General features: G+C 43.0%; 1 protein-coding gene and 1 pseudogene across 24 annotated transcripts in view; one reads left to right on the top strand and one right to left on the bottom strand.

Annotated features, from left to right (window-relative positions):
- The window catches only part of KALRN (kalirin RhoGEF kinase), a 697,103-nt gene that overhangs the window by 561,203 nt on the left and 108,161 nt on the right, over positions 1-27,739 (bottom strand). The window lies entirely within an intron of this gene.
- Positions 14,265-18,188, top strand: LOC119625638 (large ribosomal subunit protein uL30 pseudogene; annotated as a pseudogene).

The raw sequence follows: 27,739 nt of genomic DNA, 5'->3' as shown, positions 1-27,739 counted from the left end.
TCATGTAAAGAAACTCAGTCTGGTCTATCTAGTGGATAAGATATCACAAAAAGATGAACACAGAGAGTTATTCAGTTGTTGACCAGCACCAATTCCCAGACTTGTCAGTAAAGCCATCTTAGACCATCCAGCCTCAGTCAAGCTGCCAAATGACTATAGCTAAATGAATGACTCCAATTAAGACCAGCAGAAAAACTGCCCAGCTGATGCCAACTCAAGTTGCTAATCCAGTAAGCAAATAGTTGTTTCAATCCACTAAACCTTGGAGCCTGATTTCCCAAATCATCTTACATAGCATTACTCCATCAATTCTGAGAACAGGGGTAGCATCAAGAAGGTAGAAATGGGCCAGGCGAGATTGCTCATGCCTGTAATCCCAACACTTTGGGAGGTTGAGGCAGGCAGATCACTTGAGGACAGGAGTTCAAGACCAGCCTGGCCGACATAGTGAAACCCTGTCTCTACTAAAAAATACAAGAAATTAGTTGGGCATGTTGCCACACACTTATAATCCCAGCTACTTGGGAGGCTGAGGCATGAGAATCACTTGAACCACACTCTAGCTCCAGTCTGGGCAACAAAGTGAGACCATCTCTCAAAAAAAAAAAAAAGAATGTGGAAGCGGAAGAAGATTATAAAGTATGTCTTAGCCAAGCAGCTGGTGCTGTTTGTGCCCTGAGACTCTGCAGGCTTCAAAAAACCCCAAGACTGGAGCCAGACAGCATTAAGAAGTCTTGATTGCATAAAGAAGAATCAAGCCCAAGGGCCCATAAAAATGAGAGACGTTTAGAGCTTGCTTTTATTGATCTACAACTTCTCTGTGTGTGCTCAAGAGGAAAATGTCTTCTCTCATATATCAACCTGTTGGTCACAGCCAACAACTCCCTGTTGCCTTTTAGAAGAATTCCAAACTCCTTAACCTGACATTTAGTGGCTCTGAATGATCTAAATTTAGGTCTGGGGTTCTAATCCCAATACTGCCACTTACTCACCAGCCATGTGACCCTGGGTAAGACACTTCACATCTCTGAGCCTCAGTTTCTTAATAAGTAAAACTGGGATTTTGCATGCATAGATCACGCAGTTGTTATGAAAACTAAGATGACATAAAGTGCCCAGTACTATACCTGGCACACAGTGGATGTTGCAAAGCTCCTTTCTAATGGTTCAACACCCTTCATCACACTCAGAGAAGAGAGATTCTTTCAGAGAAAAGTTTGCGAGATGCCAGGGAGGAGCTAAAGGTTCCTTGGGGTAAAGCCATATCTTAAAGCCTTGATGTGGTTGGTAAGGAATCAGAATGATGGACTGGGTCCCTGTGTTATTTGTTTTTGTTTTTTAACCACACATCCCAAGTACATCTATAGCTAACTAAAGCTTTGCCACGGTATTTTCTGAGGAAAGAACTCTGAAATGCTCTTGGTTGAGTTTCAACCAAGCCAGGCCTCCTCTCCACCTTAGATTCTCATACCCAACAATGGGCATCTGCCTCTTGTATTCAGAACATTGATCCTACACGTGAACTGATCTTACTTTCTTCTCTAGTTTCCTTAGTGGAAAAAACCCTGTTATCCTAATTTCCATAGTCCCACTCCAGCAAGTCACTACTCCCATGTTCAGGACAATTGACAGTCCCAGGGAGAACTGTCCCCTCTCTCTTCCCCTGACTATTTCCCTATTTTCCACTGTCGATAATGACTTCTTCCCTGTGTCTCTCTCACAAACACATACAGTCGCATTCTATAGTGAAACAGGAAATTGAACTGATAGAACTACATCTCCATCAGAGACTAATCAATGCCATTGATTGGAACAACATTTCACTAGACATGAGGCACCAGGGAGATGGGATCCTCCTTCCTTCCCCCTAAAGTACACACACTGCCCCTCTGTCAATCCCTGGGATTCCACTGCACCAGTAGTTGCAAATTACCTGCAAGTATCAACCCCTATACAGCTACAGCCCACAGGTGAAGAGAAGTTAAAGCTACCAAAACATCAACCACTGGCTCAGGATTAAAGAGAGATGGGCAGTTCCATTCCTGTGAGCCCTTACCCTGTAGGGAGATCCTTCCTGATCCAGTAAGCCAAATCCACCCCATCCCCACCCTATTATCCAAACCACCAGACAGCCAACAAGCTTAGTAAAATGCAGTGGTTTCCATTCTCTAAGCATGGACTCTCCATAGTCACTCCACCATTCCCCTCCAAATCACGGCACTGACCCCTCAGAAAGGGAAAGGAAATAATTTATGTGCCTCAATGTGCAAAGCCTTCCACCACTATGTGTTCATCACTCATTCCTAGAACATCCTTGAAGGTAAGGCATTATTTCCAGTTCACATGAGTAAACAGAGGCTCATAGAGTCCAAGATAACACAGTCAATAAACAGGATTTAGATCAAGGTCCATGTGACTCAAATCCCATGTCTTTCCACTCAAGAGTCAACATTTAGAGTTATGATCTCTTAGTATATACTCTAAATATACTTCTCTGTGTTTGGGTGTTTGTCCACTCATGTACCTTTGTCACTGGTTCCTATAGCTCCCAGAACAGTGCCATGTGCTTGGAGGTAGTGTTGACAATGAAGACACATGGAGATGACTTCCAAATCACTCCCAGTGTCCTCTTCCATGAGAGGCCCATTGAGATCTAATCCAAACCTGAGGCATGTGGCTGTAGTTACCACACTTGGTGCCTTTTCTACAATATTTAACATAACATATTGTCACAACAGGAGTTAAAACTATGATGCAAAGATATGAGAGGAAACAGATGGAAAGCTGATCAAGAGATATGCAGAGAGGGTAGAGTCACCTCTTCTATGAGCTTCATCTGGGAAAGTGGTACCACTGAGCCTCTCCCCAGGGAGATTCCCTTAGTTTTTTAACTTGGCTGAGCCACTGATCCAGGCCCTCCCAATGACTCTCACCAGCATTCTGGGGACTCCCTTCAAGCCAAGGTAAACATGACTCAAACCAGCAGAAGCCAATATTGCTTGCTCTGCCCTGAACTTTCTCATAGTGTCTCTAACCCAGGTTGCCGGAGCTTGGACAAAATAGAGAATCAGTTGCCAATGGCAACCAACTTCATTTTGATTGGCTTAGAGGGATGGAAGTCAAGGAGGGTCCAGGAGCAAGTGGCCTTTCTATCTAATGCATTCACTTAACAATCATCTTGCCTTATACTCATGTAACTCTTCAACTTGTTAAAGGGCTTTTCAGCATCATTTCATCATCTCTTTCTCTCACTGCAATTCTTGAGGTGAATGATGATCTCCTCAGGCAGACAGGAACTCCCTGCAATTGTTTTGTACTTCTCCACCAACCTCAGTACTTTCGGAAACCAAAAACCTTTTCAGCAAAGGAAGAGCAGGAATATGATCTTCCCAACACAAAGTCACAGAACCCCTCAGCCTTAGAGATGGGTGGGTCCTTAGCAGCTCTGTAACTATACAACTCTCATCTAAGGGCAGGGGTGCACTCCAAACCGGTGCTGTGCAGTAGAACTTCCTGTGATGATGGAAATGCACGTATCTGCTCTGTCCAATTGAGAACTGTACTGGAAAGAGAAGATGTGTGCATTTTGATCACCTGAAATGTAGCTAATGTGAGTGATAAATTGAGTTTTTAATTTTATTTTAACTAATTTTAATGTTAATAGCTACATTAATGTTAATGTTAATGTTAATGTTAATGTGACTATTGGCCACTCTATGGGAGAATACACTCTATGGCATCCCAACCAGACTTTGCTGCAACAGTAATTTACTACCTCAATTTGATACACAGTGTCCACAAAGAGAGTCATGCAATTTTACACAGAGAATACCTGTTATCTGTGCTGAATTACATGATGAAAACACCTTTTGCCTAGAGTTTGAATGTTGATCCCTTCAATAACAAAATGCTTACGAACTCTTACAGACTGAGCAGGTTAGAAACAGAGAAGCCACTAAAGACCATCTAACTCAACCCCTCTGTTTCACAGATGGGAAAACAGGCTTGCTATATCTTTCTCCTTACAGATGCTGTGTTCTCTGGAGAGTCCAGTGCTCTTCCATACTTGCTCCCAATGCTCCCAATGTTTCTGACAACTTTCCGAATTATTCTCTACCTCTAGGTATCCCAGGGCAAGAGCCAAGCTAGGGAGAAGGAATTAGAACTGTCACCACCATGACTAGCAACCAGAGTCTCCTGCTTAACAATTTCATGGGAGCCACAGGTCAGCAGTAAAGTGCAGGGATCTAAGGGAGCCCTGGGCCCAGTTGCTCAGGCAGAGCCCTGCAAGGACACAGGGTTCACTCTTGGACCACCCCCCGCTCTATCTTAACCTGTCCAGTCACCTATTTGGAAAGTCCCCAAATTTATTTTTATTATTATTATTATTATTATTATATTATTATTATTATTATTTTGAGATGGAGTCTTGCTCTGTTGCCCAGGCTGGAGTGCAGCGGTGTGATCTTGGCTCACTGCAACCTCTGCCTCCCGGATTCAAGCGATTCTCCTGTCTCAGCCTCACAAGTAGCTAGGATTACAGGCACACACCGCCATGACTGGCTAACTTTGTATTTTTTATTTTAAGTAGAGACAGGGTTTCACCATGTTGGCTAGGCTGGTCTCAAACTCCCAGCCCCCAGTGATCCGCCTGCCTCAACCTCCCCAAGTGCTGGCATTACAGGTGTTAGCCACCACGCTGGGCCCTCCAAATTTAGATGTTCATCTGTTTCCTCTCACATTGGCTCAGAGCAGTGATGTCAGTTTAAATTTGGGGCTTCTAGGCAAAACTGATTTCCAGAGGAATCCCTTTCCCTTTGATATCTGCTGAACGGGACTCCTGGAGAGAGGGAGTCTCTATATAGGTGTGGGTCCTGGAAATAAAGATTTTTAAATTAGGGAGAGACATAATTTTCTTATAAAAAGAAAAAACATATTTATTTTCTCTGCTTTTTAAAACTGGAAATTAAGAAAATGTAAACGTAAATCAGCCTCATTTTTATGAGTATTATTTGAGCTCTTTGGTGGTTCTGCTTCTGAAGGTTCTAGGAAACATCACTCATGAAGTACTTAATGAACACCATCTTTCCAGTCACTACACTAAGCACTGCACTATCTCACAGGGGAGACAATCTTCATGTGTTCAATATTTGTTAAGCCCCCACAAGACAAAGTTGCTATCTTCATAAAACGTACATTCCAGTTATGGAAGGCTTACAAAAATCATGTGTACAAAACAACATTACTTGAGATACTACAAGTCCCACAAAGAACACAGAAGCAGTGGGGTGGGGTGTGATGCCGGGATGGTAGAGTGGGGGACAGGCTACTCTAGCTAAGATGGTTAAGAAAGGCCACTTTGAGGAGATGGCATTTGAGTGAGGGCCTGAATGCTGGGGAGGAGGCAGATGGGAGGATGAGCGGGGGAAGACACCCCGGACAGAGAAACCACATGTGCAAAGGCCCTGAGATGAGGACAAGCATGGTATGTTTGAGGGTCAGGAGGCTTGTAAGGCTGAAGTGAACAAGTAGGAAGTGGTAGGAAGAGAGGTTTGAGAAAGAGGCCATGGTTCAGGGAGAGGACATGAGAAAGAGATCACGTGAGGCCTTACAGGCCAAGGTAGGTACAATGCGAAAGCACTTGGGCAGGGGTGGGCATTAAGCCCAAGAGACATGAGCGAATTTAGGAATATAAATATGTACAATGGTGGATAAAATATTTACAATACAGGAAGAATGAGTGCAAGGCAGGCCATTACAAAGTACAGAAGCTATGCTAATAAAGAAATCTATACTGTAGGGAGGGGTTCAAGAAAGTCTAAGCCTCTTGGGGCATGGCATTCCAGGCTACAACAGAAGACGCAAAGATGGAGCAGTGTGAAATGACATGTGTGAAACATGACAGCACGTTGGAGGGGACCACATGTGGTTGCTATGGAGGGTGGATAGGTACGACCATTCATGGGAACCATGCATACATCAGTCTTGGGAATTGAATGTATTTTGTTTTCAATCTTGTCTCTTTAAAATACGGGTACCCAGGCCCCACAACAGACAAATTAGATAAAAACTTCTGAGGGTGGGAGGGCAGACACTGGCATATTGAAAAGCTTTCTAAGAGATGCTAATGCGCAGCCAGGGCTGATAACTGCTGCTACAAGCATTAATTTGAAGGACCCTAAAAAATTTTAGACAAGCAGCAACATTTATTTCTCATAACAAATTTTTCTAAAGATTGTATTTTATCATTCAGTGAAGTATAATATGTTCAAGCAACGATGACAAATTAATTACTTGTGTTTGCATTTAAAACTTTGAACAATGTTACAAATGGAATAACAAGTTTCCATTCCTCCTGACCTCTGGCTCCTCAGTTTATAAGAAACCTAGAAACTCTGAACAGAAGAAACCTTCAGCAATAAGAGCTAATAGATTTTACAGCCAGAAGGATACTGCAGAGAGCCCCCCTCATTTTACAAACATAAGGAGAAGCCAGAGGGGTACTATAATCAGGACAAAGATGCCTGGGTTTAGCACCGAAGGTAGAGCTGGACTCCAAAGATAGAGCTCTCTCCACAAAACCATTCTGCTTCTTGCATGTGGCTAAAATAACAAAAACCATCCTAATGTCTAGACTTGGACATTTTCTACAATATTAGATCATGACAGATCACTTAATTTTAGAAGAAATGAAATATAAATATAAAACAGAAAAGGGATAGGAAAAAAGAAGTCCAAACTAATCAAATACAGTTTTTGGTAAATATAACTTTATTTTTCAGGTAATCCCCTTAGTTAGTGACCTCTATAGTTACCGCTCCTTCTGATGTTTTATTTTGATATTTCCATAGATTTCTGTAAACTGAGAGTTTACTCAATGTATGACAAGTTTTCTATAGGTGCATAATTCCTGTTCAAGGCATATACTTCAAACTGTAGACCCACATCTTTCTCCAGTTTCCAGAAAATAGAGAGTTTGAAGCATCAGACACAGAAGAGTGGGTTTGCTCCCATGCTGCAGAAGGCATTTGCAGGACAGAATTCCCAGCTCTATTCTAGAATCAAACACCTGAGGATTTTTTTGAGTCTATATTTGGAAATGCCATTCCAACCCTGAAGGCTTGAAATATGCTGCTTAAAGATGTGCCAGGAAAATATGGCAGCAGCACCATCTGCATTTATACTGCCACCTTTTAGCCCTGGATCCAAGATTTATACAGCAACAATGGTCAACTATTTGGCCTTCTCCATTTCTTCATGAAGTCTTCCACTTCACTTTCCCCTGGCAGAGATTTTATATGCCGCCTAAATTGATCTGAAACAGAGGTAAAGGATGTCTCAGTCAAGGTCACTGTCCAACCTGGATGCAGTGATAGCTATAAAAACTGACTGTATACAGTTAAGTGTGTGATCTCTGCAGTAAATCCAAAACACAATGCTTCTTGCTACTCCGAATGACCACAGAAAAGGCTGGATTCAAGCTGGAGTGTTTGTGAGCTATGAAAGCTATGACAGCCCTCAGCAGGGGACAGATGTTGCAACTGAGTCAACAGTGACTTGGCCAAGGTTTGGTCATGCAGAGGTGGAAGCAAATATCTAGGCATTAAAAATCAGTCAGGTGGGCCAGGAGCAAGATTACATACAGGGAAGTTTGGAAGGAGAAAGAGAGAACTTGGAAATCGACTCACAGCAAGCCTGTAGTGAGAAATACGAGCGAGGTCTATGGTAAAGAGCCACCCAGCTCAGTGTCCTGTTGTAATATTTATACATTTATTCTTCTACCTTTATATCCTTTCTTCTTACTTCTTTATGCAGATCGATTCTAGAACCTATTATGTGTTCAACCTATTCTGTGTCCAACAAAACATGTATTTTCATGTCACTGACAGATTTAGGCTATAGAAATGCATGCCCTAATGCAGCATTAGATGGGGACATTTTTTCTTCAAACTGCTTTCACATTACTTGCAACGTGATTTGTCAAAATAGATACCTTAGGACCTCGTCTCTGTGAGACTTCACATACTCTACACGTGTTGGTTTCCTTATATCTTCAATACTTCTGGAAACACAAAAGCTGGCACAAGTGTCATTATCACGGAATCCATGGCTCCTTCCCTCTGTGCAAGTGACCAGCCATCTGTTGGAAAGTCTTGTGCAGCTGCCCGCTTTTCATGGATGCTTCCATTGCCTGTTCAACATCCTCACTCTCCAGGCTTGCCAAGAGTGTCTCCTGGACCCTGGGGCTGATGCTCACATGAAACCTTCCAGCCAATGAGCACTTTCAGACACTCATACTAGGATACCAAGAGAACAGAGTGCTCTTTTTAAAAAAATCTTCTCATATTTCAAACATCATCCTATCTATGTAGTAAGTGTTGTGAATACGGCTAAAGGGATTTCAGGTGTCTTGCCTTTGTTCTCTGTGTGGTCCTGGTGAGGATGCTGTAGTTTCAGAGACAGCTGTAGTAAACACTGGGAATTCAGAGTGCTAGAAGGAGGTACTGGTGTCATCTCCATCATGGGCCTCCTCTCACTCATGAAGAAGTACTTAATGTCAACAGCCACTTCACTTCCTACACATGAAGATGCATTCAGTCATCCTTGTCTCCTTTAGATATTCATATATTGTTAGATGGCATTTGGAAGTCATGTTTACTCTTCTCACTTGAAATAACCTATAGCGAGGAAGGGGCTGCACTGTGCAAGGAGGAGCTTCCATTTTGCTAAGGAGGAAAAGGATAAGACTTAGTTAGTGCCTCTCTAGGTTCTAGACAATCTTCTCCATTGTATATAAATCTGATAATGGCCCCTGCACGGGGCAAAGTACTATTCCAGCTCTGAGGGCCTCACCTCAGGACTAAGACCAGGTGTTTTGACTTTGCCTCAGAGCAGGGATTTGTGATTTAAATACATTATGGAAATATGCCACTGGAGCCAAAACAAACTATAATATTCAGAGTTCAGATAAATTTTAAACTCTTACCTTTCAGCGAGGAGACATTGCTTTTTTTCTTTGTGAATCTCAAGTTGAGGGGCCAAAAGAAGTTGAGTTCCAAGTTCCTTCCAACTCCCACACCTTCACACTGGCTCTCACTCCTGCCTCTCCTGACCACGTTAAGGCAGTGAGCTCTTTGTTTTATAATTTCCACAGGCTCCAGCAAGCATCTATTCCACCTAGACTTTCAATGCCTCATTAGGAAGACTGGGACCTGTCTTCTAACCTGTGGAGCAAAATTCAACAAGAAGCAGCCCACAATGAAGGCACTGAATTTTTCCTGCCCCCAACCCCCTCTTAGGAAACTGGCTGCCTGTCAAAAACACAAGTAGCCATAACATTTGAGAGCTGTGCCTGCCTCTGTATGTGACTCAAAATCATCTGGCACCATGGGCAGTTCTACATTGAACATTGTTCTTCTGCTTCATTTTCTGGGATGATTTAGAGGAGGTACAATACACGTCCCAGTATTTAAATCCCAAACCATAAGTAGTTTATTTTGTGATGAAGTAAAACAGTTTCTCAATCCAAAAGGCATCTATCTTTCAACCCCTTTCCGAGTTATTTTCTGGGCCTTCGGCCTATGGGAGACTCCTCAGAAATGCAGATACCCTCAAGCAGTATTCATACTTATGGTTCTGATCTTCAAAAGCACCTTGGAGCTAAAGAAAGGAAAAAACCGGGGGTGATCCTGTAAGGCTTTGATGTGGATGCCCACAAGCCTGGGGAAGGAATGATCTGGGAGATGTGCAAATAGTTCTTGCTTCTTTCTGGGAGCAAAGTCTGGCCCACAGGACCAGGGTCCATAATAACATGAGACATTTTTAGTAACATACAGGAGGCCACAGGAGATTCACATGTTTCTGTATTATAGATGCAAATCTGTTTTCACCTTGACCTACCAGGATAAGGAGTAAATTGGGAAACAAAGAAAAAGTAGTTCTATGGTAGGAGAACAACCTTGAAGGCAGGGGTAGAGGGGGAGAAGTGATCTCAGATCATGTTATTAAGTTCAGCTTATAGTTCATTTCTGTTTCAATTATTGTGACATAATTTACTCCCTCCCAAAAGAATTTCTAGAGCCATCCAAAAAAAGCACTAACAACAATATATTGTGTTGAGTCCTGGTAACCGGTCCTAATTCCTCACAGTGATTGCAAATACAAGCATTCACCACAAAATGTTAATAATTGCTCTGTAATAGCTGGAGTGGCAAATTTACTCACGTATCAGCTTTGTCCTGTATGTACATTACTTTTTTGGGGTAGGGATGGAGGTGTGACTTTTCTGTCATGGTAAAACAGAGAGCATATACAATTGACCATTTAATCCATTTTTAAGTGTACAGTTCAGTGGCATTCAGTCCATTCACTTTTTCACATTGTTGTGCAACCATCACCACCAGCCATCTCTAGAACTTCATCATCTCAAACCGAAATCTTCATTACTTTTCACACAGTATGCGAGCTTCCCTCAAACCCCAAAAGATTAAGACTCCATCTATCTTCCTTCTCAGTCCTTGGAAAACTATAGGATACAATATTAGACAGCATTTTAAGGTTTACAAAATATTTTTCTTCAATGCTCACATAAACTTTGTAAGCCTCCTGTAAAAGGGAGAAGACCAAGAATCCAAGAAGGGGACAGACTTGCTCAGACAGAGCGCTGACCATATGGGGATCCAGGGAAGGCTCCCAGCATGCATCCCATTATCCCTCACCATCTCTGACACTGGGAGGAGAAAGAAGGTGCTGGAGTGGCACCTAAGGAAATCCTCCAAAGGCCAAGGTCTCTCTTACCCCACCCTCTGCCTGAAGTGATTCCATCTGACACATAGTCAGAGCTGCCTGGTGACCCAGAAAAAAAAAAAAAAAGGCCATTTTCTTACACATCATTCATTGCAAAAACCAACTGGGTCATTTCACACTTCCTTTCTTTCTCTTCTCTTTTCACTCACATCAAAGCAAACCCACATCCCATCCACTTTTCCACAAAAGCACCACAGTACACTCCCCATCACCCTTGTCCCTGCACAGACCTCTTCTATTCCTGATAATCACTCTAACCAGATTCCTTCTTCATAAAAACGCGAACATTCAAGCGATCCCATCTGATGTGATTTCTCCCTCCTGCACATTGCAGGGATGACTTGGCCCATGGCTTCCCATCATGCTGAGGCCGCCCTGAGTGCTTGATGGGCCCCTCCATTCAGGCCAGCACGGAAGACATGGTCTGTTTTTCTGTGTATCCTCCGTTCCTCTTACAAGAACACCTGTCATTGGATTTAGGGCCCACCTTAATCTAGTAATTATATCTGCAAAGACCCTATTTCCACGTAAGGTCACATTCTAATATTTCTGGTAGATGTGAACTTTCAAGGGGCATTTATTCAACCCAGTACACCCACCTTCCTTCACCAAGGTATGTCAAATTCAATTTCTTGTTTTCTTTGGAGTTTGGTTTCAGTTTTTCATCTAGTACCTGCTCCATCTCAGTCCTGCTCATCATCACTGCCATGCTGGAAACTGTTCTGAGAATCCTGCTTCCATCTCTCCCCATCCCCATCAATACCTCTAGTCGTCACTTTAAAATGGGTACATGAACACCAGGTTAAGAAGGAAATGATACTAAGTTGTCCAGAGAGAGTTCATTATTTCAAGCATTCATCTCTCCCCATTTACCCAAGAAATAGCGTGTGTTCATCTCACATTTTGCCATGGACTGGAGGGTCTAACGGTTACTGCCCTCAGGTATTACACATCAGAAAAGTGGGCTATTGCACAGCCAGCGGAGCAGAGGAGGCAAAATGTAACCAGTTAACTTTGAAAGATATAGAAAGTTGAAAAAAAAAAAAAAGGCCAGCCAGGTGCAGTGGCTCATGCCTGTAATCCCAGCATTTTGGAAGGCCAAGGCTAGTGGATCGATGGAGCTCAGGAGTTCAAGACCAGCCTGGCAACAGGGTAAAACCCCATCTCTAAAAAAAAATACAAAAAATTAGGCATGGTGGCACATGCCTATAGTCCCAGCTACTTGGGGGGCTGAGGCAGGAGGATCACTTGAGCCCAGAAGCTCAAAGCTGTGGTGAGCTGAGATTGAACCACAGCACTCCAGCTTGAGTGAAAAAGTAAGACCCTGTCTCAAAAACAAACAAACAAAAACAAAAGAAAGAAAAGAAAAAGCCATGTGGGCCAATGGTTAGGGAGGTATGGCATAAGCCAAGTACTCAAGGAAGAACTGAATTTGAGCAGATGGAGGTGAGCTCAGAAGACATGGGGAACAATCTGGGGAAAGGCATGGAGGTACAAATAAGCCTGGAACTTTTAGGGGACTATGAGAAGACCCCATCTGGTCTTGGGTTTCACTGCAGAGGGCAGGCTTCATCAGTGATAAGGTTGTAAAGGCAATTGTTTGTAGATGTATACCTGATCCTGTAGGGCCCTGAGTCCAGGCCAAGAGGACCCATTAAGGGGTTCTAAGCAATTGGGGAGTTTGACTAAGAGGTGTTCAGGGAAGCCAGACCTGGTTGGGTGTGCATGATGGACTAGCGGGGGAGTAGGAGGATGGCAAGGAAGACCTGGCTGGAAGCCCAGTTGAGAAGACAAGCTCCAGAGCCAGAGCTTTATTTCTCCACCGTCAGTGGCCTTGCAAAAGCCAAGTGAATCCCCATCCATCGCCATAATCTTCCATCAGACTCTGCAATCAATATAGCCATCCTGACATGGCTAGGGGAGGGGGTAGCCTGGCTGGTCTCCAGCCCTTCTTTCCCATTAACATGATGAGTTGCAGAGGGCATGTCAGGGACTGCTTTCAGTGAATTCTAGGAATGGAGATCCCTTTGCATAAAAATCCCCAAACAGGCAAAGAGAAACTCAACAGTGTTTTGCAAATCAACACATGAATGCCTCTTGGGGACAATGGCCTCTCCAGAGAGGACAGAGTCACCATCTCAGCTCAGATCTGGCTTCTACTGATACACTAGCCTAGGATTGGTGCTGGCATCTGAGAAATAATGAAGAAACACTCAGTTCAGGCACCACTTTATACCAGAGGCCATCAGAGAAGCAATTATCATCTCCTCGGTAGACTGGGAGCTTTCTGGGAGAAGTGGGCTGTCCATTCCATAAAGTTCCCATCCAGCTCCTGCTAGTCACCACGCACAAGCCCAGAGGAGGCTGTAAACACACTCCCATCTACTCCACCCTCCTCATTCAGCCACAAACATCCCTGCTTCAGGAGCACAGGGTGGGGTGGAGGTGACACAAAGCAGGCAGAAACAAACCCTGGGTATGATGGGTAGGATAATTTCTGAAGTTTACAAGGCACACCTCTGAGCCTCTCTGCTTAGCTCAGTCTATCCTAGGAGAAAGATGGGCAGGAAAAGGGGAGCCCCGAGGACCAGAAGTAGAACTGACTCTAATGTTTCCTTTCTCCTTAACAGTGCTCTGTACTCCATCACAGGAGGTTCCCACAGGCCCCAGACCCACAGCCACTGCTGCCTGGCCGTAGAGCACCTAGAGCAACAAGGCCTCAGGAAGGAGCTGGGACCAGGGGCACTCGTAGGGGAAAGGGGCAGAGGTGGAACTTTCTGAATGCAGCTAAGACAGAGGGAAGAAAAGACACACTCTCCTCTTCTCCTCTGTTGCACTGGAAGCTCAAGCTTTATCAGAAATATTATACAGGACAGCAGTCCACAAGGAAAAGGACCCTCCTGCAGATGGTTTTCCTTTTTTTAGTGATCAGTGTAATTTGAAAGACATAACTTCTACCCCCCTTATTTCAGAAACGGATGCAAACAAATGATCTATTTGTACTAAAACTAAATTCCCTCTGCATGTAACTTCTTAAAGGTATTTATAATTTGCATCTGACTCACACTTTTGATGTGGAAAAGTTTTATTAACATAACTACTTATCCCAGCCTACTCCCATTGGGATTCATGGCTCTTGCCCAAAAGACATTTCGGGTATTTCTATGTTACCTTAAATCCTGGCAGTGATTAGTGTTTCATGACAAGCACATTCACAGATTCCATGAGAAACGCCTGGCTGTCTTTGGGTTACAATTAGGAAGTGAAATTGGAAGTGAGAAGCAGCCCTGTCTGCACGAACAAAGAGCCCCAGACCGAGGGTCTGGAGATCCAGGACCCTATCCCACCACTGCCTGTGTGGTCCAGTCACTTGCCTCCTCAGAGTCCTTGTCTGCAGAATGACATTGCTGGCCGAGCACAGTCCTTAGTTGTCTTCCAGCTCTGACTTCCTGTGATTGTAAAAGAAGTTTAAAAATATCTCTGGAGAGAGAAATCTCACAATATTATGTAGTCATGAAAAGACTGAACTAATGGCATCTAACATCTCTAGGTTCCGAAAGTCTGTAACTCTATTATATACAATGGTTTTTAAATGTGCAGAGATTAAGAAACATAAACACAAAACAGAAGAGTCTCTTTAAAAAGCTATTTTAAAAGAACAGACATTAAAGAGCCTAAAATAGCCATTCTGTGTACATATAGAGCAAACGGGTGAACAAGATCAAAATTACACTACGTCTAGGGTGGCAAAGGCTTGTAGTGACTGGGATTCTTTCCTGATGAAAATAAGGCATGACAATTGTGGGGACATTATGCCACAGTCCTAACTCCCTGTCATTGTTATATCTTTTGTCATTGGGCACAGGAAAAACACAGGACCCCAACACATGGATGGCATTACACGAACAACATTAATTCTTTCTTGACAAGTGCACTGCTTTGTCCTGAGATCAATGGCAGATCCTGGGGCAGCAGCGAAGCATCTCAAGACACTTAAGAACGTAGGACTTCAGCTAAGTTGGAGTCTTCCTGGTTAACAGGGCATGGATTCACTCAAGTCAAAACAGAAGTTCAAAGTGGGGTATAATACACAGCAGACAGATGAGATTCATTACAAAATACTCAGCTAATATGGCGGGGAATAGGAATGAGCAAGACTTGAGGTCAGGTGATCAAGCATTAGTAAAGTTTGTCAGGCCCCAAGTTTCAGTAGAGACTGTTAGAGGTAAACTAAGTCTCTCAAGCACTGGGAATAGATGTTGAGTGCTAATACACAGAAGGTGCTCAACTGCACTTGTTCACCAAATGGAAACCTACAAAAGCTGTTGCTCCAATGAGGTTTGTTGCTGAACAATGTTTCTCATTCACCACAGCCAAGACTTTAGGGTCAGCCCCAGGAGAGAGATGCAGAGGGGGAGGGAAACTCCCTGAACTTAAAGGTGCCTAGACCAGTCCAAGTTCCCTAAGAAGAAGGATTCCACTTCATATGCCACCCTGAATCTGGCTGATGGAAGGAGGCTGTATTCTCTGGATGAATGAGGGCTTAGCCAGAGAGCTGATGTCCTCCATAGGTTAAGCTGGATGGGGCCCTTGGATGGGTGCCCATCTATCTGAGGAGACCCTGCCTTATCAGCATCCCAGACCCAGATGAATGTTAGAAATCCTGAAAGATTTCAGGTTGCCAGAAGCAGCTGGAGACAAACAAAAGGCCCTTCACAGAGTAATTAAAATAAGCAAGAAGGTAAAGGCTCTGTGTGTCTAATTCTGCACTCTGCTGAGGGAGATGTAATGGATGAACCCCAAGAAATGGGCATGAGCCAAGCCTGTTTCAAGAAAAGGCTTTCCTTTATTGTGAGAACTGGCATTAAGCAAAGTAATAATCATTTTCAGTTGAATCTTGTGAGAAACTGAATTTAACTTGAAAGTAGGTATTGCGTTTCTTTAAATTCCATTTCATATGGTTCCACTCCATATCCATCTTCTAATGGAGAGGATAGTTTCTTAACCATCTTGTTTGTGAACTGTCTATGTGTTCATACTATGATTCTATTAAAGTCATTTTACTTGGAGAAGGATATTTAAACCTAGTCTGTGGGGCAGTGAATCTGGAAATTTTCTGGACCTCTGATCCTGTCCTGGCCTTTCTTAGTCACCCCTGCCTGTGCCGAGAGATTAGTCACGTATTTAGTACAATCAAACTCAAGGTAGAATCAACTACTTGGTGGCACCTCTGATTTATGACAAAGGTGACATTGTAATGCTGTGAGGAAAGAATGATATTTTCAATAAATGTCTTCAAGTCTACTGATGACAAAACAGGAGAAAAAAAAATCTCCTTTTTTCCAGCTGGAACCATGGAGGGTATAGAAGAAAAGAAGAAGAAGGTTTCTGTTGTGCCAGAAACCCTTAAGAAAAAGCAAAGGAATTTCGCAGAGCTGAAGATCAAGCGCCTGAGAAGGAAGTTTGCACAAAAGATGCTTCGAAAGGCAACGAGGAAGCTTATCTATGAAAAAGCGAAGCACTTCACAAGGAATACAGGCAGATGTACAGAGCTGAAATGTGAATGGCCAGGATGGCAAGAAAAGTTGGCAACTTCCATGTACCTGCAGGACCCAAATTAGCATTTGTCATCAGGATCAGAGGTATCAATGGTGTCAGCCCAAAGGTCTGAAAAGTGTTGCAGCTTCTTCGCCTTCGTCAAATCTTCAATGGAACCTTTGTGAAGCTCAACAAGGCTTCAATTAACATGCTGAGGATTGTAGAACCATATCTTGCATGGGGGTACCCAAATCTGAAGTCAGTAAAGGAACTAATCTACAAGCGTAGTTATGGCAAAATCAGTACGAAGCAAATTGCTTTGACAGGTAACGCCTTGATTGCTCCATCTCTTGGTAAATATGGCATCATCTGCATGGAGGATCTGATCATGAGATCTACACTCTTGGAAAATGTTTCAAGGAAGCAAATAACTTCCTGTGGCCCTTCAAATTATCTTCTCCATGAGATGGAATGAAGAAAAAGACCATCCATTTTGTAGAAGGTGGAGATGCTGGCAACAGGGAGGACCAGATCAACAAGCTTATTATAAGAATGAACTAAGGTGTCTACCATGATTATTTTTCTAAGGTGGTCAGTTAATAAACAGTACCTGCTCTCAAATTGAATGAAAAATAATGATAATAACCTCTCTTTCTCACCATACACTAAAAGCATTTCCAAATGAATTACTGATCCAAATGTGAGAAGTAAAACAATAAAGCTTTTAGTAAGAAATACTTAGAGTAGACAAAAATGTCTTAAACAGGACACAAAAAGTACTAAATATAAAAGAAAAAAATGATAAACTGGACCACATTAAAGTTAATAACATATGTTCATTTCATCAAAATGCATCATAAGGAGTGTAAAGGAACAAGCTACAGACTGGAAGAAAATATTCATAATACATATATTCCACCAAGGACTCATATTCAGAATGCATAAAGAACTCTTACAACTCAATAAGAAAAAGGCAGATAATTCAATAGCAAAGATGAGGCAAAAGACATGAAGATTCACATTACAAAAGAGGATATCCAAATGGCCAATAAACATACGAAAATGTTCTAGACTTCATTAGCCATCAAGGAAATGCAAAAAACAAAAACATAACGCCCACAATGTGACACTACCACATACCTAGCAGAAAAGCCGAAATGGAAAAGACAAATAATACCAAATATTGGCAAAGGTATGAAACAATGGGAAGTCTTCTATCTGCTGGTGAAGATATAAATCATTATAACTGCTTTGGAAAGCTTTCTGGCAGTGTTTATTAAAGCTAAACATACTCATACCCTATTGCTTGATATTTCCTCTTAGGTATATACTCCACAAAACTGGGTGTATATATTCATCAATAGACATGTACAAGAGTGTCCATAGCAGCTTTATTCATAATAGCCCCAAGCTGGAAACAACCCAAATACCTTGTACAGTAAGATGGATAAATTGTGGCATATTTATACAATATAAAAACAAATTGCTATACACAACATGGATTAATCTCACATACATAACACTGAACAAAACAAGACAGACATAAAATAGTGTGCATTTTAGAATTCCACATATACCAAGTTTCAAAACAGGCAAACTAATCTATGATGCTGGGAGTCACCATAGAGATTACTCTTGAGAGGAGGAGCTAGTGAATGGAAAGGGACCCTGCAGGGGCTAACGTTCTGGGGTGCTCATAATGTTATTGATCTGTGTGCTGATTACTCTAGTGTGTTCACTGGGTAAAAATCCACGGAGCTGTATACTTAGAATTTGTGCACTCTTCCGTACACTTGATAGACTTCAGTGAAAAGTTTTTAACATGAAAATATAAACACAAACTACATTTAAGGAATAAAGTCCATGTAGGAAAATAAAAAATCCATGAAAACTGCTTTGCAAACTCAAATCTATAAATGACAGCAAAATGGATAGCTTCTAATTGTCCCGATTATTCTCTTAAAATGAAAAATTTGCATTTTAATTTATTTAGTATCTATGTCCCACTTTCAAAAATAATTTGAAACCATGTTCTTATTTGTTGAACAAATACACATTAGGGCTTTTTAGTTTTCATTGGAAGCTTTTAGGACATCAAAGTTGTTCAATTTTGCTTGGTTTACTTTTACTTTTTTCCCCATGTTAATATATGGGTTTATAGAAATACAATTTTTCTTGGCTAACACCCTCTAATGAAGATTAACAACCCTAATATTTACATAACCAGCAAGCAAATTCAGCTGAGCAAAACCCAGTCCACCCAATCAGGATCTTTGGAAGGCTGCAGCCAGTGGCTGTAGTTCAGGTTTAACAGCTTGGCATTCATTGGAAAGGGAAGATTGGGAGCAATTATTTCAATAATCCAAGCCAAGAAACACAGCTCTGCTATTCAGGAAAAAGAGGGGGCCACAGAGACCAAGTCTACTTCTAGCAGAACGGAACCTGACTGGCTAGTAAAAGCTGATGTTTCCCTACTCTGCCGTGTGCGTTGGCTTTCGCCTCTTCTGGAGGAAAGCTTTTGCACGGGACAGATGGTTCTCTTACATTTGTATAATGCCCTATTATTTTCGAAGTTTCCCAGATACTAATAGCATCTGAATCTCATACTCACCTTAAAATGAAAATAGAGAAGATTAACATTATCCCCTTTTCATTGGTAAAAGAACTGAGACTCAGACAGCTAAGAGACTCTTTAAAACGACATGGCTGGCAAGTTCCATAGCATGGATAGAACATATTTGTCATGTGTTCTGTCCTTTGTACCATGGGGTCTTTTGGCTTCTCTCCAAGCCACTTAAGAGAATGAGAACCCATTTCCAAAACTTGGAAAAAATTTAAGCTAGGATTATTCGACATTGGGCAGCAGGCAAGCTGGAAGCTGTGCCACAGTCAAAGGAAAAGATAGCATTCACCTTCAAGATCATGCACTATGGAGGCACTGGGGGGTACAGGGAGATAGGTAGGTGCCAGGACTTCTACTTGTAGCAATGGTTTGAAGACCTGAGTCTGACTCTACTACAAAAGGTCATCAGCAATGGTGGAGATTCATCTAGGCAGGCTTTGCTACAGACAGGGAACTGACACCTGTGGGTTTGAGACATGCAAGTTCTGAAATCCATTCATGAACACAGTTTGGATTCTGCTAGGGTTGCAAGTCGCCAATAGCAAACAGCATAAAGAGCACTGGCTTTGGAGCCTGTCAGACCTGGCTTTCAGTCCTAGCTCTGTTTTTCACTCAATGTGTGCCCCAGAACAAGTTACTTATCTGCTCTGAGTTTCAGTTTTTTTGGTCACAAAATAATAATGATAAAATATACCCATCAGAATCATTGTGAAAATTAATACAATAATAATATAAAGTTATTGGCATATAGTAGGCAGTAAATACATTTTTGTTCCTTTCTCTTCTCCCCAACTAAAAAAAGACGAATTTTCTGTGAGCTTTTAAAACACACAAAAGGAAGTTTCTATCTTCCTTGCCAGGCAGAATGAAATAAAAACATAAATCATTTAAATGCATACCTTACAGGTAATCATATACGAATATATAATAACCTTCTCAGGTGGCCTAATTTAAGAACCTTGACCTATTTTTTTTCCTTTTTCACCTGGAAGTAATCTGATTAACTCAGTGCACGCTTCATTTCCTGGAATAGAAATTGCAATAATCTTCTCCTTAATTTCAATAATTGATTAACATGACAAAAACATGTCACCTATAGTCAGAATCTAGCACCCACAATATTCTCTAGAACTAATGTTTTGATGTTGCCAAAAGCTGCCTGAAAGAAAAGCATCTGATTTCCAGGTTAACTCTAGATGTTCCCCTGGGCAAATTCCACAGGTTACACAGAAACACTAAGAGAAGGGGTTTCACACCTGGTTGCCTATGACCTTCCTTTAAAAAGCAAACACAGTCTTTTCAAAGTCTATAGGTGTTCTTCCCTGAGAAAGTTTTGCTGTTTCCTCAAACTCCATGAAGACTCCTCCCATAAACTGGTCTCCCTTCCCAGTTATCCTATTTCTGTTCATAAGCACATGTTCTTAGAATCTCAGAAACAAGAAACTGAAAGAGACTTCCATTAAAGCCATCCGGTCTAGTACTAAAAAAAAATGCATTAATCATCCCACTGAACCCCTGATGGTCTGCTACTGACTAAACACAACCAGGAGAGGGGAGCCAACTATATCCCTGCTGCATTGCTCCCATTGTTGGTCAAGTCCTTCTATACATCTGGGTGGGATGTTTCTCCTTCCATCCTTCCCCCATTCACTAATCCCAGCTCTGCATTCTAGAGCAATAGGGGACAGATAAATCTCACCCTTCTTCCTCACTAGAGGCCCCACAACATGGAAAGCACCCATTATGTGTGTACACAGGTTTTACACTCTGAATCAAACATTCAATCCAAAAACATCTGAGGATCAACTGTGTGCCTCATACTGTTTTAGGCACTAAGACAGGAGATGTAAATAACACACAGCATCTATATGTAAAAAGCTCACAGTAGTCCCTTAGAACTTCTGGATATGACCTGGCTTCTAGATCAACCACCCTCTCCCTCTTCCAGATACACTTTGGCTTAGTGAGTCTCTTAAAATGTGATTCTCAGGATATGGGAGCAAAACTGGATAGATGAGTCTGTGGATTATTTCCTAGTTCTGATATCGTACTACAGTTACACAAGATGTTAACAGTGGGGGATGCTGGGTGAAGGGCACACAGGACTTCCATGTATGTTTCTTTGCAACTTCCTATGAAGCTATAATTATTTCAAAATAAATTTTTTCTAATGGATGGATGAGATGCCACTAACACAAGCTACTGACAAGACAATTCAAAACCTAATAAAAGGCCCCAACTAGGGTAGCTCCACCTACTCAAATATTTCTTGAAATAACACAGAGCCGAAGAGAGAGCAAGAGCTGACAGATGAAAGTCCACACTCTGCCTCTCCTTAGGAGGTAGAGCATCTTCTATAAGCAAATGCTCTGCCATGATCTGAATCTGCAGGGCCTTCTCCTCATTCCTATTCTGGAATGTCTGGATGGGCAGAGCCTATTGCTTGTGCTCCCTGTCACCTGGAGGGGCTGCATGGGGTGGGGAGTTATAAACCGTTAGGCTTTGGAGTCCAACACACCTGGCTTTAAAATGCAGGCCCACCACTCGCTAGCTGCGATAGCCTGGGGACCTCACTTGCCCTTTTCAAGCCTCTGCAAAACAAAGATGGTGATGAGCGCTATTATCTCACATAGTTTTGTAAGAGGAGACAATAAAATAATTTATATAAAGTACATGGTATAGTTGCAGCATCCACAAATAACTCAATAAATATTTGTTGTTTTAGAGCCTCGCTCATGGACAAGTTCTAGGATTCCAGGATTTACTTATTCCCCACCTCTTTTTTTTCTTTTTTTTTTTTTTTTTTTTGAGACAGAGTCGCTCTATTGCCCAGGCTGGAGTGTGGAGGTGCAATCTTGGCTCACTGCAACCTCTGCTTCCCAGGTTCAAGTGATTCTCCTGCCTCAGCCTCCTGAGGAGGTAGGATTACAGGCATGCACCACCATACTGACTAATTTTTGTATTTTTAGAAGAGATGGGGTTTCACCATGTTGACCAGGCTGGTCTGAAACTCCTGGCCTCAAGTGATCTGCTGCCTCGGTCTCCCAAAGTGCTGGGATTACAGGCATGAGACACTGCGCCTGGCCCTTACTCCCTTTTTAACATCCGATAGAACATCTGCCCTTTCTCCACCTTCTAGTACCTCTCTAGCCTGCCAGGATATATCAGATTTCCAGTCCAGTACTTCTCCTCAAGTCATTTGCAGTGAAAGACCAGTTTGATTTTTTTTCTGCTTTTATTCTAATCTGTTATAGACTAGTGCTTTAGTAAAATATAATAAAAATGAATTACCAGTGAAGTACAATTTTAAAAACAAAAGTTCCAATTCTTTAATTTTTAGATTCAACAGACATAAAATTACTCTGGCAAATTGCTATAAAGTTTCTAAATGCTTCCTTTCTATTTCTGTGCTCCTCATTACTGACTGACAACAAACGGTTGGCAGAGCAGTTCCATGGACCACACTTTAGGGAGCACTTCTCCATTACCTCCCTTCCCCAAGCCTGTAGGAACCTTACTTTCAGTGAAACACAACTGAGGGCTTAAGATCTCTATGTTTTGGATATTGGTTTTAATTGCCAAGGAGGATTGCATGGTCTCTAAGCGCCAGTGCCATGTCCACTGTCCCCAGCCCAAAACCAGATGCCTCATGGGGACCCAATTCCTTGCTGATAATACAAGTACTCAAACAGGCATATTATTTACTTTTACCTTTCCATGATTTCATCTCAATGGTGCATCCTTGAAAACCTGCCTAAAGAGAACACTTTGTCCCTTCAACATCCCTCCCTGTTTGCGTGCATTCCATCTATTTCTGTGTATGTCTTTTTGACCACCTGCTTCATCTCCATTTAACTGAAACGTACCAGATATAGTCACAGTTTCTTCCACAGAAGGAGAAGACAGGACAAATCTCAGAAAATCCCATTCATCAGAAAAGCTGGCTTCTGGCTCACCAGATAAACATTCAAGGAAATGGAGTGGTTACATTAATTTACTTCCTGGGGATGCTGTTAGCCTCATCTCTGTGTCTCTAATGCTGGGCACATGCTAGCTGCTCAGTAGACGTTTATGTGAAGTGGGCACAGAGTAGCAGCTGCTGTAGTGACTGCAAGTCACACCTTCAGTCATGTCACTCAGAAGAAAAGGGGCAGTGAGTAGCACCGCCACAGGAAGGAGCCTCGGAGGTCACTGAGAACAGTGGCTGTCTACCCTGGCAGTGAAGGGCCTTTAATACAACACTCACTCCTACATCTCAGACCCAGAGACTTTTTAATGTCATTGATCTGGGGTGAAGCTTGGGCATCAGTATTTTTCAGGTTCCATAGGCAATTCCAATGTGTGGCTAGGGTGAAAACTCACTGATTTAGAATACTCTCCCATCCACACAGGTACTTAGCAAAGTTCCTTAAATGTTTGTTGAGTAGATGAATGACAGAGTCACTGGATCAGCAGATCAATAAAGTGAGGAGGATGGATGGGTCTGAGGCAAATGTGAACATGGCCTTGACCCTGTCTCCTCAGATCCCTCACCTCCAGCTGCTCTGCATTTTTTCCCACAGTCCAGCCTTAAGCTCTAGCCTGGAAGCACCCTCTTGCCCATAAGAGGAGGGCTTGCTCCTCCCCTCAAACACTGGTCCCTAGGAAAGCATTGACTTAGTCCACCCTCACCTTTTTCAAGCAGGAAACTCCTGGGCTTTCTCAAACGTACACCCAGAAGACTCCACAAATACTACTGGCCTCAACTCCTACAGAATAAGAACACTCTATCTCATCTATTTCATGTTTATTTAATGGTTGCACTTGGATTGTTTTCCTGGAAGCTTGCAGTCCAGGACACCATCTCAAACTACAGACTTTCAGAGGGCAGAGGCCCAAGAACACTGTAAAAAGTGACTGGTTTATGAAAATCTAGTAAATGGACGCTGCTGTGGTAATGCTGCAGAGAGACAACAGGGAAGGGGAGGATGAGAAATGGCAACCAGGAGGAGGAAGAGGAGAGGGCAAGGAAGAGGAGGAGAAGGAGAACAATGAGGAAGAGGAGGAGGATGAGGAAGGGGAGGAGGAGGAGGATGAGGAAGAGGAGGAGGACGAGGAAGAGGAGGAGGAGGACAAGGAAGAGGAGGAGGATGATGAGGAAGAGGAGGAGGATGATGAGGAAGAGGAGGAGGATGAGGAAGGGGAGGAGGAGGAGGATGAGGAAGGGGAGGAGGAGGATGATGAGGAAGAGGAAGACGATGAGGAAGAGGAGGAGGATGAGGAAGAGGAGGAGGATGATGAGGAAGAGGAGGAGGACGAGGACAATGGTGACAACCACGACGAACTGGTATGCATACCTGGAAGGGGAGATGCTAGCTGCCCAATGTGGGCAGGCACAGATGCACAGATGACATACAAGACCAGGCAGTGCCCACTACCCCTTCCCAAGGAGCAGGGAACAATTTAGCTAAGCTCAGAATTATCTGCTGGAAATGTGCCTGGGGCTGCCCCAGGTTCTGACCTCTGGCTGCTCCCTTAGCTGCTGATGCTGCTATTTTAAGCTGAACAGTTGCCCCTTCCCAGCCTCCTCTCCAACCTCTAGTTCCAGAATCTCAGAGGAGCAGTTGGACTGGTCATTCTCCCTCTGGATCCTGGACTTCCTACTCCATGAAGCTACAACTGAGTCAACTAGGGATGCTATGTGGGGATGTTTTGGAGGAGATGAACACAGGGTACCTAGAGAGTCCGTTGTGAAATCCAACACTTATTTTCAGGCCAGAAAAAGAAAAAAGGTACATATGTTAGGTCCAAGGAGAACACTCCCTCTGGCCCCAAAAGAGACACTACTTAGGTCCCCCTCTTACTGCCCATCTAATAGCTTCTAATTGTTCAGATTATCCTGTTCGAAAATGAAAACTTGTTTGTTTGGTTTTTTTTATTTAGGATATATGCCCCACTTTCAAAGAGACTTTGAGGCCAGTCTTATTTATTGAACAAATATACATTAGAGCCTTTTTAGTCTTTATTGGAAGCTTTCAGGACATCAAAATTGTTAAATTTCACTTGGTTTACCTTTGTTTGCCCTGCCTGTCTATGTATAGATGGCATTCCATCACTAGCATTAATAGGTATTTTCTGGTATGTTTCTCTCTCTCCATTTAAAGGGGAAAAAGAAACACGCACTATTTGGTCACCCTCGTTTCCTAGCACTCTGGGAGTCTCTATTAGTAGTTTTCCTCATGGCAATACTTACAACCCATAAACTAAATTAAGGGACCCACCCAGGGCCCACAGCTTGCAAGTAGCACAGCTGGGATTCAAATCCAGGACTTTGTGAGTTCAGAGCTCACAGACATCCATCTTCCCCTGAAAACAAGCCTGATACTCCTGTTGTCAAAAGGAGCAATCTGCTCCCAACCCTAAAGCCCCATTACACTGATACTTCCCATTGGGTTCAATAAACCATGTGGATTGCCTGAACCCCAGTTTCCAGAAAATAGAGAGGGAAATGCATTCACCGTCCACAGGACAGTGAGATATGAAGAAATATGTGCCTTTTCTTGCTACATCAGCTTCTTTGGTGGCTGCGGAAAGAAAGGAGGGGAGGCACCCAGCCAAGAGAGGTGAATTATGGATCATCCCAGAGTCGGCAATAACATTTCCAATTCCCAGAAGCACCTCTTAACTGCAAGAATTCCAATAAAATGATTCATTCATTAATCATCCAATAGATGCGCACTGAACACCTACTATGTGCCTAGTACTAGAAACTGTACTAGGTGCTGAGGGTAGAAAAGTAAAAAAAAAAAAAAAAAGTCACAGTTTCTGTCCTTATAAAGCTAGCAGCTATAGGGGAACAATGCTGGGGTTCAGAGGCATTTGTGGGGTGACAGCATCTCCTGACACACTACCTTAAATTTAGTACTGAGGCACTTTTGTGGGAGGAGGAGGAGAAGGAGGAGTAAAGGAAACCAAACTCGTTGCTATGCAACAGTGATGATTTATTCTTAGAGCAGGGAAAGCAGCAACATGGTGCAGGGAGTGGGTGGGGGGTGGAGATGGAAAGAGGGGAGGCTGGAGGAGTACAGAGTGGGAGCAAATGTGGTATAAGCAAGCATTGAGGCTACACACACAGGCCTCTCCCCACAGAGCCACTCACAAATGGACACTCCACAGAAGTGTGCTCTCCAGAGGTAGGCAAAATACTGTAGGGACAGCCCCAGGAACCACTGAAAAACCCTGGTTCTTAGGTCTGAAATTAACCTTCAGGTATTGTAACCAGGCCTGCACTGAATACCAAAAAGGAACAAAAGCTGAACATAACAATCCTTACTCCCACCAGGGAAGTAGGACTCACACACGTAGTTGACCAACGAGTATTTATTAAGCACCTCCTCCATGCTCATTCGACATTGTGCAGAATGCTGTGGGGATAGAGACAGCCCTCAAGCTGAAGGAGCCCATGTGTTGGCTAAGTACAGAGATAGACACCTGCCTGAAACCCAGGACTGAGTGCTGGACCTGGCTCAGTCACTTACCTGCTTGGGGAAGCCTGTGGCAAGTCGCTCCACACCTCTGGACCTCAGGCACCTGCTCCTTAAGTTGAGAGACATAAACAAAGCTCAGCCCTATGTCTCTGACACTGCACATGCCACAGGATCTCAGTAACAGCAGAGTTGAGTATCACGTGGGGTACTTGGGAAGGGCTGCATGGAGAAGGAGGAATTGAGAATGGAGGGGAGAGGGAGACAGATGTTTCCTGAGGGCCTATCATGTATTTTTACCTATGATAAAGAATAGTTTCCCCATTTTCAGAGCTGAAAAAGCCAAAGCCTCAGAGTGTAACTTCCTCAAAACCACACAGCAGAGCTGGGATTCAAACCCAGATCCTCCCAATCCCAAAGCCTGAGCACTTCCCACTGGTCCACACAGCTTCTCTGAGATGGTGAGATTTAATAGGAAGAAGGGGTGCGAGGAACACTGCTTGAGACAACACAGACAGAGATACTGACAGGCTGAAAAACAGTCAGGATTAACAAGGGCAGATTCCTGGGGCAAAGACAGGTTGTGACTGAAAGGAAGGTGGGGAAGCAGAAAGAATGAGAACCAGGCAGTCACTAACCAACACCCTTCATTGTGCCAAGTGCTATGGAAAAGACAATTTGCAACCAAGGAGATAAAATGTGAAAACTAACAATTAGTGAAACCCCCAAAAAAGTGCCAAATGAGGTGTACAAAAATAAATCATAGTACAGTTTAAATGGGGGAACAGTTGCTTCCAACTGTAGTAGCCACAGGAGATTCTGTGGAAGGAGTTTGGATCTGAACCTTAAAGGATTCGGGGGGAGGACAGGTGAGGAGAGGATGAGAGAGGGAAGGACATTTGGAAAAGGAAAAATCTCACCCGCATGAGAAAAAGCAGAAAATAAGCTCCAAGGAAGGCCACTTTGCTTAGAAGAGAGAGCTGGTGGGAAATAGCATAGAAAAGTGGGGTTGGGTGAGGCTAGGGAGTTGTGGCTGACAGAGTGAGGACTCTGATCTTTGACCAGGGCTATGAAAACCATGGGCTGCTTCAGTGAGGAAAGACATGGTGAAAAGAGGAGTTGACATAAAAGAAACCTGCGGGGTTTGGAGAGCCAGGGAAGGAACTATTAGGCATGGGATGAAGAGAGTCTGAAGTAGGGATGGCTTTGGAGGTGACCAGAAAGGATAGACAAGTCCTGGTGACTGGGGAGCTGAAGAAGGAGGAATCAAAGTTAACCCAAGCTTCAAGGCAAGAACATGATGGTATCA

This window comes from Chlorocebus sabaeus, chromosome 22, assembly GCF_047675955.1.
Source record: "Chlorocebus sabaeus isolate Y175 chromosome 22, mChlSab1.0.hap1, whole genome shotgun sequence".
In the NCBI taxonomy this organism is placed as follows: Eukaryota; Metazoa; Chordata; class Mammalia; order Primates; family Cercopithecidae; genus Chlorocebus; species Chlorocebus sabaeus.
The sequence above is the reverse complement of the archived record's forward strand: the minus strand, read 5'-3'. Positions and strand labels throughout refer to the sequence as shown.